Source organism: Mauremys mutica, chromosome 2, assembly GCF_020497125.1.
Source record: "Mauremys mutica isolate MM-2020 ecotype Southern chromosome 2, ASM2049712v1, whole genome shotgun sequence".
Taxonomy (NCBI): domain Eukaryota; kingdom Metazoa; phylum Chordata; order Testudines; family Geoemydidae; genus Mauremys; species Mauremys mutica.
This window is the reverse complement of record NC_059073.1, coordinates 225,195,271-225,215,384: the sequence shown is the minus strand read 5'-3', so window position 1 is coordinate 225,215,384 and position 20,114 is coordinate 225,195,271. Positions and strand designations below refer to the sequence as shown.

General features: G+C 39.6%; 1 protein-coding gene across 2 annotated transcripts in view; it reads right to left on the bottom strand.

Moving 5' to 3' along the window:
- The window catches only part of ZNF385D (zinc finger protein 385D), a 922,283-nt gene that overhangs the window by 592,120 nt on the left and 310,049 nt on the right, over positions 1–20,114 (bottom strand). The gene's annotated exons all lie outside the window — the stretch shown is intronic.

Here is a 20,114-nt window from a genome sequence, read left to right as displayed (position 1 = left end):
GCATTACATTGATGCTGTGGCAGAGTGTTTAATCATCAACATATCTGAAGTTTGTTAAGAGGTGTCCACCAATGGAAATCCCAGCTCCTACTACTTTCTCAAACTTTCCAGGGCTTGTCTCATAATAAATTGTGAATACACATTGAAAAGACCAAATGCACCTTTGTTTCACACCCTGCCCAGTGGAAAACCACTCACTGTCACCTGCTGCTGCTCACACCATGGTCTATTATTGAAGTAGAGACTTGCAAATAGTTCCATGACATGCTTTAGAATATCAGGGATGGGAGGGACCTCAGGAGGTCATCTAGTCCAACTTTGCTCAAAGCAGGACCAATCCCCAGACAGATTTTTTGCCCCTTATCACTAAATGGCCCCCTCAAGAATTGAGTTCACAACCCTGGGTTTAGCAGGCCAATGCTCAACCCACTGAGCTATCCCTGTGTTTGCGAACATCATCTAGTGATGGTCATGTTGGATGGTATCAAACGCTTTGGAGTAGTCAATGAAACACATAATAGGTGATTATATTACCTGCATTTTTCAATAATAGATAGATATTCGCAATTTGATCATGTGCCTTGTCTCCCTGTGAAACCAGCTTGCTGTGGCAGTAATTCAGTTTCTATTATTTGCTTCATGCAATCCTATATTACGTAGAACAGCACTTTACTCACAGAGAATATCAGGTAGATGGCATGATATCCACTGCACTCTGTTATACCCGCTTTCTTTGGTAAGGCAGAAAGATTCCCTTTGTCCAGTCAGCCAGCCAATTTCTAGTTATCCATACATCACTGCAAATTTTCCATCAGACCAATAACACGGTCACCAACCACTTTAAGCATTTTTCCTGGTACATTATTTACCTGGTGCTTTCCAAGGTTTTATTTTCATAATAGTATGGCTTGATTGTATTGGCTCCATACTCTTTTTTGTCATGCTGATGAGGTAAACATATTGGCACAGTAATCTCGCAACGTGTATTTGATATCATCTCCTTCAGTAAGAACTATGCCATCATGATTTTTGTTATACTTGGTGGCAGGGAAAACTTTTTAGCAAGAAATCTGACCACTGTGATTGCACCTTTTATATTATTACTCTTTTTTCTAATTCTTTAGTAGTTCCTTGCCTTTTGCCTGGATATATTTGCTCTTGTCTTGTCTAGTCTGCCTGTGAATCTGCATACAGAATTCTTTGTATTCTCCCCAGCATTCTTTAGTCTCTCAGATACTCTCTTCCATTCTGCATCATTTTTTCACCAGCTCAGACACCTGCTCCATTAAACATGGTGCAGTCCAAAGCTGACTTTTCAGAATGTATGCATTGGTGGGTTCGAGCATAATAATTTCATTTTATTCCAAAATTTCCTTGTGTTGTTATCCTTTTTCATCTGTGACAAAAACCCATTCTGGAGAGAAGTCCTACAGCTTTTGTTGATTCTGGACAAGTCCAAATGCAGTGGACCTGCCAAACATCTTATCTTTTAAAGTTTTGATTTTATGTTTTAGGCCAACATTTGATGGTCTGACCTTCAGTCTGCACTCAGGAAAGTCTTTGTCCATTGGATGCTCAGTTTCCAGCATCCCTCTATCATTTCACAGTCAATTTGGTTCTTTGTCATGTCCTCAGGTGACCTATATATATATCAATGTCTAGGATATAGGTTGAAGATGGCATTTGTGAAGATCAGATGATTAGATCAGGAAAATTTGACTAAACTTTCTCTCTCATTTTGTAAATCCAGACCATTGTTTCCCACTACTTCTTTATGAAAGTTTACAACTCCAACTTTCATGTTATGAAGATGATGTTTTTGCTTGTTTTTTAGTGAGCATCTTGTCAAGTAAAAGCAGCAAAGAGTCCTGTGGCACCTTATAGACTAACAGACGTTTTGGAGCATGAGCTTTCATGGGTGAATACCCACTTCATCAGATGCAACCTTTATTACCTTACAAAATAATGTTAGTCTATAAGGTGCCACAGGACTCTTTGCTGCTTTTACAGATCCAGACTAACACGCCTACTCCTCTGATTCTTGTCAAGTAGTTCATAGCACTCAAACACTTTGTCATCAGCTACTGTTGAAACCTGCATGATAGACATATTAACTCACTGTACTCAAAGACAAACTGTAATGTTTCTATTGCTGATTGGATTGTATCCAAGCACACACTTTGATGTCTCCTTGAATGAGATAAATGCAACCACATTTTCTCTCACATTCTTGGATCCTGAGTACCACACCACACTCCTATCCATTGCATGAAATGGCCTTTGCCATTCCATCTCAACTCTGAGATTCCACATAAATCTTTTTTACATCTTTCCAATTCTTTAGACACTATGATGAGCTTCCCTTCATACATATGCCTTATATTCCATTTTCCTGCTCTGGTGATTCATTTACAAAGTTTCAATTCATTCTTTTCCCTCATGCAAACATCAGGCACTGTACTTCCCAAATGGTTTGGTATAGCATCATTGTAACTGCAAATGGTACTCCTAATGGACTGAACCTTCTCAGTATAATTTCTCACACTTTCCATCCTGCACCAGGTTCTGGATGATCTCACAATCCAGCACCACACATGGATCAGGATGCCTTTCTTCTGTCATGATAGCTCTCCTGGGAGAAAATATAGAGGTTGTTTTCCCTATTATCCTCGCTCTCTTTTGTGGCTGCCTTTGGTTAAATTGTGGTTTAACTCTTCAATCTTTTTATGGAATTTCCTCAATTGGGGTTGGGGTTGGGGGCTACTGGTACTTCCTGAGGCTTTGACCAGTTATAGATGGTAGTGTCTACTGCCGTTATGATAGCAGGTTAAAAATAATGCCTGACCTGAGAAAAATAAAAGATTATAAATACTTTTAGCATTCTCTTTCCATCGTATAACTGAACAAATATAAGCAAGTTTAAGTTATTTTCTAACATTGCCAACATGCTTAACAGTTCTATTGATGAGTCCTACTGCCCCCAGTTATAGATTCGCAATTTCTCAATTTATTACCTTACAAAATAATATGTATTGTAATTTAATAAATGAAACAATACAAACTAAGAATGGTTATGTTTGAATTAATCCACTGCCTAATATTCAGCTTGAACAGTAACCTTTTGGAGCAAATATACACATCATAAAACAGCCAGTATCTCATGATCCCAGCTTCACGATATGAACAACAAAACTGAACAGGAATTTAAAATATTCAATCTCCACATTCATGTTCACTTCCAGGAAATGGCCTTTTTAAAGAAAAAATAAAATAAAATACCTTTGCTACAGTTCCCTAGCTAAATTCTAATTTGGGTAGTAAGATGGGCCAAGATCTGGATATAGAAGTGACCCTCCATGTATTAAAGAAGGCTCAGCCATATTCAAGGAATTGTATTACCCATGCAAAGAGCATTACTCAGGTATGTGCAGGAAATAGGGTGGGGAGTCTCAGAATACTGGAGTGGAGCCAGTTTAGTTTAATTCTCTGTGAACATCAAGGGCAGTGACTTGCTGCCTCCTGGGAAAGTGAAGTAGCAGTGGAGGAACTATCCCTCCATTGCAGATTTTACCTGTGACCAAAAGCACCCCTATATTCACACCCTAGACACTACTGTAATACATGCTGTACAAAATATGCCTTATGAGATATCATTTGAAAACTAGTAACTCACTGGTCAATAATATCATGGTGAAATGTATGTAGCAACATTATACGTAAAGTTATGAATTCCCCGTGTGGCGTTATTTGCCCATGTTCAAAACCAGACAGTCAAGCCTAGACAAAAGTTAAACAGGTCTATCCTAAATATGGTTACCTCAATTTACGTATAAGTAGTAAAGAGGATCCTCAAGACAGCAGGGAGAAGAGATGGCAGGAGATAACATGAATTTGCATTTCAGAAAACACTAGTGAGAAGAAAGAATATGGAGCCTCCTTCACCACCAGACTCCATGTCACCTTCTTTACTGTTTTAATAAACTTTGCTTTGAGGGTCAGAAGAATCCACTTCAAAGGTTAACTTGACTATAAAGGAAAGGAGCACAAATCCCCAAGCTTTCTCTCTCTTTCTCACCTCAGAAGACAAAGGAACCGGCACTTTGACTTTAGGTAGAGATCCTGACCTGAGCATTTGACCAGCCCTGTTGCTGGGAACATGTGGTAAGAATTTTACTTTGAACCAAATCTAACTTGTTAAAATACTTTCTAGTAGCTAAAATTATCTTTATTTCTCTTGTAACCATTTCTGACTTTAATACCTTATACTTGTACTCACTTAAAACCTCTCTCTTTGTAGTTAAATAAACATGTATTATTTTTAAAATAAACAATCCAGTGTTGTGTTTAAACTGAATTGTTTGGTAACTCCAGCTAAAGTAGCAAACTGTTGAATATTGACTCTTTACAGAGGCAATGGACCTTTAATATCTGAACTGGCCAGGAGAGGGCTGGACAGTGCAGAACCCATTTTTAGGAAAATGTGGGACCAGAAGTGTGGTGAGGTCACCCTGCAAATGGTAACCCAGGCTGGCTGAAGCCAAAGTGTGACTGGTGCGTTGCTGACAGGTTGCTGGGGTCAGACCTGCTGAACCAGGGCTACAGCTATCCACAGACCACTCAGAGTGTGATCTGCATACTGTTAGACTGTTGGTGAACAGCCCAGGTTGGGGACTACAACAGCAAAGCATTGTGAAGCACCCAAAGTTGCGGGGCAGGTGGCTACACAAGCCCTCATAGGTCTGCACTGCATACCGGAATGTCACAGTGGCGTAGTTGAAACAGGATTTATACACAGCTTGTTAGTTTAACTGAGATTTACACTTCAAGCACTGGTGTAACAATTTTAAGTGAGTCTCAAGTGTGGTGGCTGGGAACAGTCACAAGAAAGGTTATAGCTTTATTAGTTTCTGTTTATTTCGGGTAAGGGAAATAAAACAACAGTAAATCATAACTATGAGTGCCAGCGAAACAACTATAAAGCCAGAGCTGGCCAGGTTGGAGAAACAACAGAAAGGCAAATAGTGTGAATACCAAAAGTGGCCAGCAGAGATGAGAGCCAAAGAGAGGAAGACAGAAAGGCAGCAGCAGTAAGAATCACACTAGTGAGCCATGGAGCTTAAAGACAAAGAAGCCCTAGAAAAGGATAAGACGACACAGTATAATCTGGACATGATGGCAAGTCATCGATAGATCCCACAGTCCCCAACCACTCCCTCCATCCAAGGACACTCAGCTTGGACAAGTTGTTCCCTGCATACAAAGAAGCAGACTCTATTGGAGAATACCTTAACACTTTTGAAAGCCTGTGTGAAGTTCATAAAGTTCCAGAGGACACAAAAATCCCCACACTGATTGCTCAACTCTCTGGTAAAGATTTAAATGTATGGAATGAAATGCCAACTAGTGAGGCTTTGAAATATGCTGATATTTTTTAAAAAAAAACTGTCTTGCAAATGTTTCAAATTACCCATGAGATGTATAGATTGAAATTTAGAAATCTCAGGAAAAGTACTAGCATGAGTCATAGTAAATATGCCTATAAGATGTTTGACCTATTGGTAAAATGGGCAAAGAGAAAGGGGGTTGAGAACTATAACCAATTGTCTGCTCTTTTTTCTCAAGAACATTTCCTAAGCATATGTTCTGAGGCAGTCAGCAACGCAATATGGGAAAAAATTGCCATCCTGACTGATTCCTTTGTACAAGCCCAAATGTCTAATAAGCACAAGCCACAGAGACAGGGGAAGAAGCCTGGTGTAAAGGGGGCACTCAAGTTTTACCCCTAAGAAGGAGAGTGGCTGGCAGCCGAGGCACTCACCTCCTCAGAATCAGTCCTCTCATAGAAATTTGCATCACAGACTCCCTGTGTAGGAAAATAATCTAAAAAGGTGCTTTCAGTATAACTCCACCAAGCACATGAGAAATCATTGCCCTAAGCAAAGAGAAAATAAATCCACACCCCATCCAGCCCAGGTTAATGCAGTTGTACTTAACACAATATCCCAAGACGCACCTGCAGGTCCTCTGATGAATTTTATGAAGTCTGATCCTGTGTGGGTAGACCTGAAAATGTATTAAAGTTGCCAAGGTGAATGGCAAAGAATGGATAGGGTGGAGAGTCACTGGTGCCCAGATATGTCTGGTCGGTGGAAACGTGGTTCAAGACACTGACATGCTGCCTGACCAGGAGGTAGAGTTTCTGACACTGCAGAAACATAAAAATCTTGTGCCTTTGGCTAAGGTTCATTTGGAATGGGAAGGTTTAGAGGGTGACTTGACTGTGGGGATGCCAAATAGTAGGCTCATGGAAATGCTGGTGGGGAATGATATTTTGCATATGACTACAGGTGATAATGTTGTAACTTGTAATAAAAAGAAATATTGTGCTGGGGTCCCAGAGAGAAATGGTAAAGACCCGGAAACTACTAAGTGGGGGGAGAGGATGAAATCAGTGTTTCTGGATGTGGGAGGGGCCGAGGCCAGGTCATGTATAGCCGAGGAAAGCAGCATTCCCTGGGGGCTGTGGGAAGTGGGGAGGAATTAACCTCTATTACCGAAGAAGCTGTCCCAGTTATCAGCTGCCAATATTTTGCAGACAAGCTAAGGGCAGACCCCACTCTAAAGTGAATAAGGAGATATGTCCTAGAAGGAAATCCCTGCAAGGGGAAAGGGTGTGGTTTTTTGAAGGGGAAGGAAGATTATACAGGGAAAAAATAAGAGCCCTGGAAAACTCAACAAGCCTGGTTGTGCCTGCTGAGCTCCGTGAGGCATTAATGTTACGAGGACAAGATTGCCATTTTGTTGGTCTCTTGAAGGCACAGAGAACCCTTGAGAAGTTAGAGAGAATTTTCTACTGGCCAAGGATACAAAATATAGGGAATTTTTTAGATGTGTGGAGAGGAGGGGAGGAAGAAATCCCATGAAGAATTAAAAACCCCACTGCTCATGCAAAACTTTGAAAAAATATGTTTATATAAAATAGTTCCCATTTCTTTTGTAAGAAAAAGAGTTCTGTTTTCACACAAAACTTCTATTATAGTAAAAGAACAAGAAAATATATGCTATATACCGGAGGCAAGCAAAACTATTTTTAAAATGAATGTTTTCTACACAGTATAACTGTTTTCAGATATACTAGTATAATGATAGAAGTGACTAAATGCTAAACTATGCATCTACATATGAAAACTGACACAACATTAATGGACAATGCTAACATAGATGGCAGTAGAGTCTTGCTGAGACTGTTATCTACGCCAATAGCATATATCTGTAGCAAAAAGCACACGAGTTACTTACTAGGGTAACACAGATATGCAGTATATAGTGGTGTTTGATTTTGAAAGTGCTGTTTATCATCTTGTATGGGACACATTTTTCCACACCAGATTTGAAGACCAGATATAAGTTATGATCAGCTAACACAGTACATGTGAAGGGATGTTCATTTTAAGTCCTTCAGATACCAGAATTGGTTTACTCATGCATCCTTATGTAGGAAACTGTGTCATTAAGAGGCTCTGGCAAAAGCAAGCTGGAACTGGTTATGTTATGTAGGCTCCTGTTATATAATGTTTGCTAATCAGTTAGAACTCGGAGACTGACCTCTGCCAGGCTCCTAAGCTCTGAGTGATTACTGAACACTCACCCCAAACTTTCCTTCCTTCTATAAATTATCAAGTGCAGCAGTTAAATTTCCACTGAAGTTTTAAGTGTGTGGTAATAAAGGAATTTTGTCTCACTACTGAATGGCAAGGATCAGATTCTGGACTCCACTCTGGCTACTTTGTGCCCGCCACTCTTTAGTGCAAGCCAGACACAAAACCAGCAGATTCAGTCCTCTGAGGATTTCCCCTGCATTGGGAAACATCTGGCTTCTACACCGCTCCCCTTTCTATCCCATGGCACATGAAGCATTACTGGGGGAAGGTACTTGGCCTGGGCATCACTACACCCCAAACATCACTGACAGCAGAAAAGATCTGTGGGGCTGTTGGTAGCCCAGCAAAAGTTAGAGCAGCCCTAAAGATTGAAGCCACATTGCCACTTACTTCTTAATTATTTTTTTTTTTTTGCTAAGCAGAGGTTGGCCAAACACAATAATTTGGTCACAAAGTCTTCAAGGTTTAAGAGAAGGTCTGAAAAGAATGGGGAAGTACAGAGTGACTTGGACAAAGATTTCGGAATTAACAGACATATGATAACAGGGGCATTTTAATCACTGAAATACTGAGATTCCTAATGTATGGAGCAGAATGGTGAAAAAAAGCCCTACAATTTGCAGAAGGGAAGGAGCTCCACTCTGGTAGGTGCTTCTGCCTGCCCCTAGACACTGCAGAAGCTCCTTTGAATTTCTGCTGTTTAGAAAGGAGAAAGGCTTTCCAGGTACTGGGAAGAGAGTAGCTGCTATATTTGGCATCCTAGCCTCATTGTCTGGGCAATAATATGTGGACATATCAGAATGGAATTCTGCATGGGAATTACTGCTGCTTGAACCAGCTGGGACAGGCTTCCATCCTTTCTAGTTCCTAACAAGGGATTAGGACATGAGGGCATAACCAATTTCAACACAGAGTCCCGGTGAATCCAGAGGATCTCCTGGTTTGCCTGTATTGCCTTCTCCCTCTGTGGTGAGCAAATCAACTCCCCTTTAGGAAGGCAATTTGATAGCAACTCCATGAGTTGGTGATGTATGATTTAGCCTCCCGGGCTTTATCCATAGGGCTATAGAAGGGTAACACATGGCCCTTTTAAATGCAAAATTGCTATTCAAATATACAAGACCAAATAATTTGTGCCCAAAAGTATTAAAACAATTGGCTGAAGAGGTCTCTGAACAGCTAAGGTATATTTTTTAACAAATATTGGAACAGTAAAGAAATTTCAGAGGACTGGTAAAAAATGCTAATATCATGCCAGTATTTTAAAAGAATAAATGGGATGACCTATGTAATTATAGGCCTCTTAACCTGATATTAATGCCAGACTAAATCATGGAAAGGTTGTTATGAAATGCATTCAGTAAATAATTAAAGGATGGTAGCATAATTAATGTCAGTCAACATGATTTTATGGAAAAATAGGTCTTGTCAAACTGGGGTGGGTTTTTTTTGTTTTTTGTTTTTCTTTTCTAGTGATCATAAGTTTGGTTGATGAAGGTAATTGTTCTGAGATAATAGACTTCAGTAAGACATTTGTCTTAGTCCTATATGACATTCTGATATAAAAAGTTATTATACAAAATCAATGTAGACCATATTAAATGGATTTATAATTGGTTAACCGATAGATCTCAAAAAAGTATCTGTAAATTTGGAATCATACTGTGGGGGCATATCTAGTGCACATCTGCAGGGATCTTTTCATGGAAAAATGCTATTTAGTATCTTTACAAATTTTTTGGAAAAAAATGAAAATCATTGCTGGTTTTCAGATGGCACAAAAATTAGTGGAGTGGAAATAATGACGAGGACAGCTCAGTTGTGCAGGTTGATCTGGATCACTTGGAAAGGTGGGGCTCATTTGACAACATGGATTTTCATACAGCAAAATGTAAGGTAATATATCTAGGAACAAAGAATGTAGGTCACACTTACAAGATGAGGGACTGCATTCTGGAATGCAATGTCACTGAAAGGGATTTAGGGATCACAGTAGATAACCAGTTGAACATCCCACTGCGATGCTGTAGCTAAATGAATGAGCACAATCCTTGCATGCATAAGCAGAGGAGCATCAAGTGGGAGTAGGGAAAAGGTATTAGATCAGTGTACAGCATTAGTGAGACCATTGCTGTGATGTCCAGTTCTGGTGTCTACACTTCATAAAAGGATGTTAATTAATTTAAAAGGGGTCAGAAAAGAGTTACAGGAATGAATCAAAGTCTGCAAAACCTGCCTTATAGTGAGATATTTAAGAGGCTGATCTATTTTGTTTATCCAAGAGAAGACTAAGAGGTAATTTGATCGCAGTCTACAAGTAGTGTGATAAACTCAGGACAGACAGCTGCAAGGGAGTGGTAGGAGCCAGTCCCAGAGGGTTAAAAGGCCCTCCTCCTTATCAACTGAGAGGCAACTACAGGGCAATCAGGTTCAGCTGAGAAAGGGTTACCAAGGTAGCAAATTAGAATCAGCTGAGGGGGAGCTACCTGAGGGTAATTAGGATCAGCTGATTCCAACTTGGGGCTGCCTGAGACCTTTTTAAACCCCTCCCTGGGAGGAAGGAAGGGAAAGAGCAGAGAGAGAAGGAGCCCTGCTGCCAGGAGTGCTGGAGCAGCAAGACAGCGAGCCTCACCAGGAGGAGAGGCAGTACTCTCTCCCGCAAGGGAGTAAAAATACTTTAAAAAGGACTGGTGGAGAGACGGGGAGCAGACTTCCCCTGTGTCCTAAGGGGGACTGCGTTACCCAAGCCTGTCTCACCAGGGCTAAAAGCAGCAGAGGCTGGGGAGACTGAGAAAGTGCCTTGCCACAGTAGCTATATGGGGAAAAGATACTGGATAGTAGATGGCCCTTTAGTCTAACAAAAAAGGCCTAAGACGATCCAAGAGCTAGAAGCTCAATTTTGACAAATTGAGAATAAAAATAAGGTGTGCATTTTTAAGTGAGGGTAATTATCCATTGTAATAATGTACCTAGCGGTGGGGCATATTCTTCATTACTTAAAGGGTTAGGTCCGTAAAGAGGAATTAGGCAATGCAATGCCTAACTCTTACGTGCTCTGCCATCCAATGGAATTCACAGCCCCAAGTTAGGCGCCCAGTTTCCCCATGCATCGTATGGGCAACAGTTAGATACCAAAGAAAGGGATTCACAGAAGTCAGCATTCTGACTGGGAGCTACCGATACTAGCCAATAGGAAATGCCTAGGGAAGGCCTAAGCCCTACCCCTCAAAAGGTAGTTAGATAACTAACTCCAGGCTGGAGACAGGTACCTCCTTCTGTTTAGGATTCACAGCCATGAACTCTATCATGATGTTAAGCACACAAACCAGATTAGCTCTTTCTTGTGAAAAAACAGAGAATTACCCAGCAGTCTCCTAGAATGTGGGAGAGCTATGTTTGAATCTCTCTTGTGCCTGATTTGGGGGATTGATTTGAACCCAGTCCCCCTCATTCCACAAGATTGCTCTAACCCTGTGGTGGGCAACCCGCAGGCCGCATGTGGCCCATCAGCATAATTTGATTGTGGGCCGCAAGATGTTTTGCACATCCCTGCAGCCTGCTGCTTCCCGCAGCTTCCATTGGCCAGGAACAGCGAACCACGGCCACTGAGAGCTGCAGGGGGTCGTGCCTGCAGACAGTCAATGTCAGCAAAATCTCTCATGGCCTGCAATCAGATTACCCTGATGGGCCGCATGCGGCCCATGGGTGCAGGTTGCCTACCAGTGCTCTAGCCACCTTGGTATTCTGGGATAGGTCATTCTCAATTTTTCCTGCTGAAACTGTTACACTTTGAATAAATAAATTAGGCCAGAAAGAGAAGAAAAAGTTAGAGATTAACTGGATAGCCCAGTGGTTAAGGAACTCCCTGGGATATGGGAGAGTCAGGTTCAGATCCCTACTCCAATTAATATTTGATTATTTATACAAAATGAAACAGCTACAACAGGAGAGAGACCCACCCCAGAACACTAAATAGTCTGGTCATTATGGCACCATTTCGGGGGAGGCTCAAGTCCCTGCTCCAAATCAGACAGAGTAGGGACTCAAAGCTGGGTCCCCCGCACTCCAGATGCATGGTCTAACCTGTGGTCTATTGAGTATAATGTAACACAATCCCTGTCTCACATACTGTCTTTTGTGTGCTGCCCAATCTGCTAAGTATACTTAGCATGACAAACAGATCAGGCAAGATAGGTGAGACTTGTGTGACCTAGGCCACTGAGCATCTTGGTGGCATTGGGACTTAGCCAGCTGTGCACATGCCCACTGGGAGAAACTTTGTGGCATAGGGATCATATGTAGGTTATGTAGCAGCTGAGCAGGGTTTTGAGGATCTCAGTTGCACTTAAATGTTGGACTTAGGTGCCTAACTGCCACCTTAGGCATCTAAATTCCTTGGCAGATTTAGTCCTAAATCCTTAAATCAAAACTGGACTTCTTTCTAAATGGTATGCTATAACTCAAACAGAAGTTATGGGTGTGACACAGATTACTGGTGAGGCTCTTTGGCTTGTGTTATGCAGGAGGTCACACTAGATTATCATTGTCACAGTTCAGGGCAACTATACCTGTATTTCCCCTCTATTGTTCTGCAAGGGCACCCACTTTAGGGTCCCAGCTTCTCAACCATCACTTCCCTTGGGCGGGCACCCACATCACACTCCCTCCGACTGGACTGCTCAGGACTGCTCAGCTTTTTTCTCCACAATTATGACACAGCTCTTTCTAAGAAAGCACATTTATTCTTAAAGTAAAAGCATTGCAGAGAAAACATATTAAAAACAGTAAAAGAACCTACACACATGCGAATAAACTTGCCAGAGATCATCCACTCACTTCAAGAAGTGTTGTGGCTGGTGTTAGTCCTTCAAACCCTCCACAGGGTTTTTTTTCGTGAGGTCACAAGTTCATCACAGTTTCAGCTTAGAACAAGCATCCTCATGAATCTGAGAGTCACACCTTTATACAGTTTGGGTCTTCAATGAGACCATGAATAGGTAATCAACCAGACAATGGGTTTCTGCTCAAAGCACATCTTCAGAAGGGTGGATCAAGGAGTAGGTCATTTGCATTCCTCTACTCTATTTGTCTAGAGCAGTGTTTCAAAGAGTCCCTTGAAGCTTATAACAGATCCCAGCATTTACCTTAGCTATACCTTATCCTTAAAGAAGTTACATACAATTGTACAATAGCACAAAAACATTTGTATTTTTAATACCATAAACTTCTAAAATACTTGAACTTCATTCAATAAAGTTTAACTAGGATATTGCAGGAAATTGCCATACCATCACAATCATAATGGTCTCACGTGGCCTTAAAAATGTATTAATCTATTTGTAGACAAAAATCTGTAAAAACATTGGGGCAAAAAATGGGATTTGAAAAGTAGAACAAAACAAAGGAATAAAGACTCAAACAGCTGTGGGGAGATGAGGGACAATACAAATGGAGAGGAGAAATTTTAGAAATAGAGGATTATATTAATTTTAGACACAAAGTACAGAAACATTTGCAAGTCCACTGATTTCAAAGAATAAAAGCAGACTTTAGAGAACACCAAATATAGGTGGAATACAATACAAGATAAATTACTGTTAGACTGGAGATGAAGAAGAACACATTTACAGTGTCCCCAAAGAACTGAATTTTCCTCCAGACAACATTTCATCTGAATGGCTTGAGAAAACAAAATATAAATTGATGGGTACATTCTGCACAATTATTCTGTACATGATTCTATATAATTACTTTTAACATATTAATTATTTTCACTAACAGCAAAAAATAATCAAGGAATGAAAAAGAATGGGTGTTCATACTAAAAATTATACAGTGTCTCCTTAGGAATTGACATAATAAAGCTTTTACATGGAAGGAAAATAAATTACTAGTTACACTGTTACAAAATAATCACCAAGATCAGATAACACATGGCCCTTTTATGACAGTCTTATCACTAAGATTAGGACTAATATGTGGCCCTTTGTGGCACAATCAAGGACATAGGAAGGAAGTCAGATGATTTTCACTGATGGTTTTGTAAACCATCAGTCTCTTGACTGGCCACTAGTTAGCCATGTCAAGAGACATGTCACCATATAGGGGGCATCAGGAACACATTCTTGCTTCTTTGTGGATTACTGGTGTTTTCTTGTCCAAAAGATGCTGAGGAAGAGATAAGGCCTGAGATGACACAGCACAAACCAAGCCTGGAACTCAGCTCAATTCAATGAGAATTTCATTAACATGATAAGCCATAGGCGCTGACTCCAAGGGTACTCCAGCATGTTGGCCTGCCGCTTCTCGCAGCTCCCATTGGCCTTGAATGGCGAACTGTGGCCACTGGAGCTGAGGGGGGCCATGCCTGCGGACAGTCGGTATCAGCAAAATGTCTCACGGCCCGCAATCAGATTACCCTGATGGGCTGCATGTGGCCCTGGGCTGCAGGTTGCCCACCACTATCCTAATCCCTACTCCACCTTTCAGTTTTTCAACACTTTCCAGAAAAAATAACATCAAAACCTCTCAAACTTCTCAACCAAATCAAATGCTACTCTGGAGAGCATGTATGCAAAAGAACACTTTGATATTCGCTGAGACAATGTCTCTGTGATATTTGCTGAGACACTGTACATATTTCATGCCAATGTTTTAGTTCCACTTATTGAGAGCAGCTTCTCCAGTGTTTTGATGCTACGAGGAACCATATACTTCTTAAAAACAATCAAAAAACCACTAACGAAATAATGGAAATAATTTATATCACACAATGGGCAGTACTTGTAAGTGGAGTAGAATCCACTTAATCAACATCTTGATAATCAACTCTCATGATTTTGTCACAAGTCTCATGATAATTATTGTTTTCCTTAAAGCCCCAACTCCTGGAGTCAAATCGATATCTGATTATATCTGTCTTCATTCTTAAATAAAAACTAAGTTTCTAGCCCTTGTGGCTGTGAATAAAGTTTCAAAATGTGACCCCACTGCACCCTAAAGGCTCAAAAAGCAGAAGACAAATAAAAAGAACACCAAATCTACTATTTTTACATACTCTCATTTTAAAGCCAATTTAACATTTGGGGTTGGCAATATTGTAAACTGCCAAGGAACAGCCAGTGTAGTGCCTTTCCATGACTTAACAATAGGACCCCTCATTACAAAAGGTCTGTTTAAATGGCAGCTCTATTGCTGTCTGTAAAGCTATTCACAGGCATAGGTGCTGGAACTAGGGATGCTGCCTTACCCCCGGCTTCAATTGGTTTCCATCATATACAGGGTTTACAGTTTGATTCAATGCCTCTCAGCACCCCCAGTATACAAATTGTTCCAGCACTCTTGTTCACAGGTTGACAGGTGTGAACTGGTGTTTGCTGGCACACATTTTCCTGCAGTATGTTCAGTTCATGCTAGTTATCTTTTAGCTTATGCGACTACAGTTTTGTGTTTTTGTTTTTTAAATGTGTTAACAGTTTGAACACTGCTTATTTTAAATCAGTTAATGAAATAGAAATAAATATCACAACATATCCATAAGAGCCTGTGGTAATCACAATGATTGATTATTTGTTCAGTTCCTGTTTACGTTGTTATGTATCAATTAAGAGAATTCTGCTGTCATTTTATTTAATTACCAAATATTACATAGTCTAATAATTTTCAGATCAATTATCCACAAAGACAAAAAGCAAACATGCTACTTTATATCTGCATGAGAGAAAGAAGTCAAATTCCAGTTTTTGTGATGTTCTGAGCAACAGAAGGTTTAAACAACACTGGGTAAAGTCCAGCCCAAATACATATGGGAAAACAGTTGGAGTTGCCAGCATTCCAATAAATTATTATGGCGACGTGATGAAACAAATTCAGTGTATGAGCAGACATTCCAAGTGTATTTAATGGACAAGATGATTCATTGTTATAACATGGCAAGGTTAAATGGAAAGAGGAAGAGAGAAAACAAACTGAATACTAAGACTGGAAACTTCCAGATGTGAGCATAAAATGCCACTGAGCCAGTGTTACTCAAAACATAAAATACTGCATCAACTGTAGTAAAATATGTTAGTTTCTAGAACTCTGTCAGAGTAATCATTTCACAAATATACAAAACTTAAACAGCCACGTGATCAATGAAGAGAATTCTCCCTACCTTTTAAAAGCACCTTTCATGTCCCAGTAGGGCCATTTGTGGTCAATGTGTGATTTAAAATCTCCACATCATCTTTATAAAGAATTCTGTATAGCCCAGACAACTCATCAGGGCAAAAGTGAAACTGAATAAGAGTCAGAGGGGAATCTTTTTGCATATAAGCTTCAAAAGAATACTATTGGTTTCATTCACAAACATTCATCTAAGTTCTACAAAATTTGTTTGTCCCTTTATTGCAAATTCAGACTTAGTACAATCCACAGTGCACCTCTTATTAAATACCTATTACCAATTATGAAAATTGTTACCTTAGTGTTTTATCAGTGCCATAATTATCCAATCCTACAGAAGCTGTAAAAATGCATATATAGCCACTGCAATAGTTATTTATTGATTTATTATTATTTTATAAATTGGTGGACAAAACAGAGCATTGTCTTCTTATAGGTACAGTACAAAATTGATTTTAAAATAGCCTGTAGTTTAGGAGTTCAGATCCAGATTTTCCAAACATTGTAAATATTCAGAGATGGTTCAACCTTAGTTATATTAGGTAAAATCTTCAAAAGTGTTGGAGTGATTTAGAAGCTTACGTTCCACTGAAGGTCAGTGGGACCTAAATGCCTAAATCATTCCAGCAGTTTTGAACATTTTACCCATTATGTACTTTGAGCAGCTAAATCCAGGTAAAAAGTGTCAACCTGAGTCTACATGAAGGAAAAGGTCAAGGTTAGATAAAACATGTTAACTAACCCAGCCATTTTTCCTAGTCTAGTCAAAACCTTTGTCTACCTTATTTGTTTAGAATGTAAACTCTACATGTTTCTTTTTATATATTTGCACCATTCCTAGCACAACTGGGCCCTAATCTCTGTTGGGGCTTCTTGGAAATACAAAAGAATGTAAAACTACCTTCAGAAATATAGAAAAAAAGTCTATACTCTTTATGAAGATTTATTGCTCTGCATCAACAAAGAATATAAAGTACAGAAATAGAAAGAAGTTAGGTTGTTTGTTAGTTTTAAAAAACTGGCTATCATGCTTTAATTCAAAGTTTCATGAACTGTTCCATGGACAGCTAATTGTCCTTGGAGCATTTGTTGGTGAGCTGAATGGTCACATGATGCCGTTTGTGTACATATGATTAGGCAAGGAAATAGGATCTTTCGTGAACAATAAATTCAGTCAATTAATATATATATTTCTATATGTTAAAACATCACCATATATTCATGTAGAATATCCCACACTTTTCAGTTCTGTAGCCTAAGTTTTCAAAAATCAAGAAAATTTTATAAGAGAAAGGCAGAAATATTTGCCTTATAAGAGTATAACTTGACTGTAACACAATGTTTTGGAATGAAAGCAAAATGTTGTGCTCATTTTAAAGTTATTTTTGGTGTTGACAAATAATTTAAATACTCTTCCTTTTTACTACTTCTCGTCATAAACATTCCACACCTGTTCTTCAGAAAGGGTAAGCTACAATAATCTTTTTTGCCAATGTATAGAGATAATTCAAAGTTTTCTTAAGTAGCAATCTAAAACTATTTGCTTGGTTTACACCAGGGTTTTCATTACAGTACTTCTTAACACCTACTTTGAGAATACTTGTAATAGAACTCTGCCTGTAACCATTCATCTAGATTTTCCAGTTCTTGAGTGATTTTAAGTTTAAATTGCCAATGCTCATCCAAACCTAAATCCCTTAAAACCAGGCTTTTTACAAGTTCTTTGATACTTATAATTTTAGCAAGATCTCACACTTTTTGAGGAACTCTCTGTCCTAATTTACTGTCTAGACCACATCAAGTGGAAATGTTAATCCTATTTTATATTGCTCCATATCTGAGTTTCCAAGGTGATTTTTTTTTAAATATTTAAGACAAGACTTTGTGTGTGTGCCATCAAAGGACAGATTTCAAATGTTTGTACTTATCTTTTTAAATATTTTGACTAGTGTAGAAAACATTGTCCTCACAAACCAATTAGTATTATGTAAGTTAGATGTTGGTAAAGTGCTCATTTTATTATTAGTTATGTTTACTTAAGGAAGCCATTTTGTCATTAAAATGGTAAAGATGAACTTACGTCAGTATTCGGTGTCTTAAAATATTTTGTATCTTTGGATATAGATTGAAGATACATATTATTTTTGGCTGCAGACTGGCTAATCTGAGGTGGGGGGGAGGAGACAAAAGCCCACTGTAAATCCAGAACATGGAGACCTGGATGAAGGGTCAGAATCTGGGGGAACATGGCAATCATAGCAGGGACAAAGGAGAAACAAGAGTAATATAGAGGGGAAATCTAATGAACATCTTATATGTCTGTATGTTAATGAAAGAAGTATGAGGAATAAAACAGGAAGAATTAGAAATACTAGTGAATAATCATATTATGACAAAACTGGCATCACAGAGACTTGGTGGGATAATTCACATGACTGGGATATTAGTACAGAATAGTACAGCTCATACAGGAAAGACAGTCAGGGAAAAAAGAGAGGAGGTGTTGCCCGATAGATCAAAGATGTATACACTTGCACTGATGCTGAGATAGAAGTGGGAAGCAGACTGATGAAAGTCTCTGGGTAAGGATAAAAGGGGTAAAAAGCATGGGTGATATAATAGTATGAGGTTACTATAGAGCACCTAACCAGGAAGACAAGGTAGATGAGGTTTTTTTAAACAACAAAATCATCCAACGTACAGGACTTGATGGTGATGCAGGACTTCAACTACCTAGACATCTGTTGGGAAAATAATACAACAGGGCATAGATTATACAACAAGTTCATGGAATGCACCAGAGACAACTTTTTATTGCAAAAGGTGGAGAAAAAGCCAAGGGGAAAGTCTGTTCTAGATTTGATTCTGACAAATAGGAAGGAACCGGTTGAGAATTTGAAGTAGAAGGCAGCTTGGGTGAGAGACAAAATTATAAAGATCATGATTCTAAGGAATGGCAGGAGGGAAAACAGCAGAATAAAGACAATGGACTTCAAGAAGGCAAACTTTGGCAAACTCAGAGAACTGGTAGGTAAGATCCCATGGGAAGCAAAGGGAAAAAAGGTTCACAACAGTTGACAGTTTTTGAAAGAGACGGTATTATGGGCACAAAAGCAAACTATCCCAATGCATAGGAAAGATAAGAAGTATGGTAAGAGACCATCCTAGCTTACCCATCTCTTCAGTGACCAGAACCTCAAAAAAAGTCATACAAAAAGCTGAAACAAGGTCAAATTATGAAGGATGAAAATATATATACGCACACATATATACACACACATCACACGCACACAGTGATCAGAGTGTGTGTGTGTGTATGTGTGCGTGTGCGTGTAAAAAGACAACGCAAGCATGTAGGGACAAAATTAGAAAGGCCAAAGGACAAAATAAGCTAGGGACATAGAGGGTAACAATAAAACATTTTACAAACACATTACAAGCAAGAGGAAGATCAAAGACAGGTAGACCTATTACTTGAAGAGGAGAGAAAAACAATAACAGAAAATGCAGCAATGGCTGAAGTGTTAAATGCCTTTTTTGTTTGAACAAAAGGGTTAGGAGTGATTGGACAACTAATGTAGTGAGCATCAGTGTAAATGAGGTAAAATCTGAGGCTAAAATAGGGGAAAAACAAATTTACAATTAGTTAGGCCTGGTCTACACAACAAAGTTAGGCTGACATAAGCCACCTTACATCAATCTAGTTGTGCACATGTCTACACTTCAATTTGTCTCCCACTGATGTAAGTGCTCCATTACATCAACATAGTAACACCAGCTCCCTGAGCGGTGTTGAGCCATGGTCGATGTATGGATGTCGACGAAGCACGAGTGTAAACACTACTTTACCTATGTCAACCCTAACAGTCCTCCAGCAGCTGTTCCACAATGCCTAACACTGACCCTCTGTTCACAATTGTTAACTCCACTGCCCAGAGATCATGCATATCAGAGCTGCCTTCTCCCCTCACTCCTGCCATCCCCATCCCCTGCTTTCAAACCCTTTTGAATTTTTGAAATGCCCTTTCCTGGTTGTCCAGCTTGGTGAGCACACCTCTGTCTGCTCTCTGTTGTGCACAACTGCCCAGCTGACTACACACTTCAGATGCACTCCTCTCTGGAGAAGACAGGAGGTATCGGATCTCTTTGGCCCATGAGATGAAGAGATTGTGCAGGCATGGTTCTGAACCAGTCGTAGAAATGTCAACAACTACGAGCAGATTGCTTGAGGGATGCAGGAGAAGGGGTCAGACAGGGGCCAACAGCAGTGCTGCTTGAAAGCCAAGG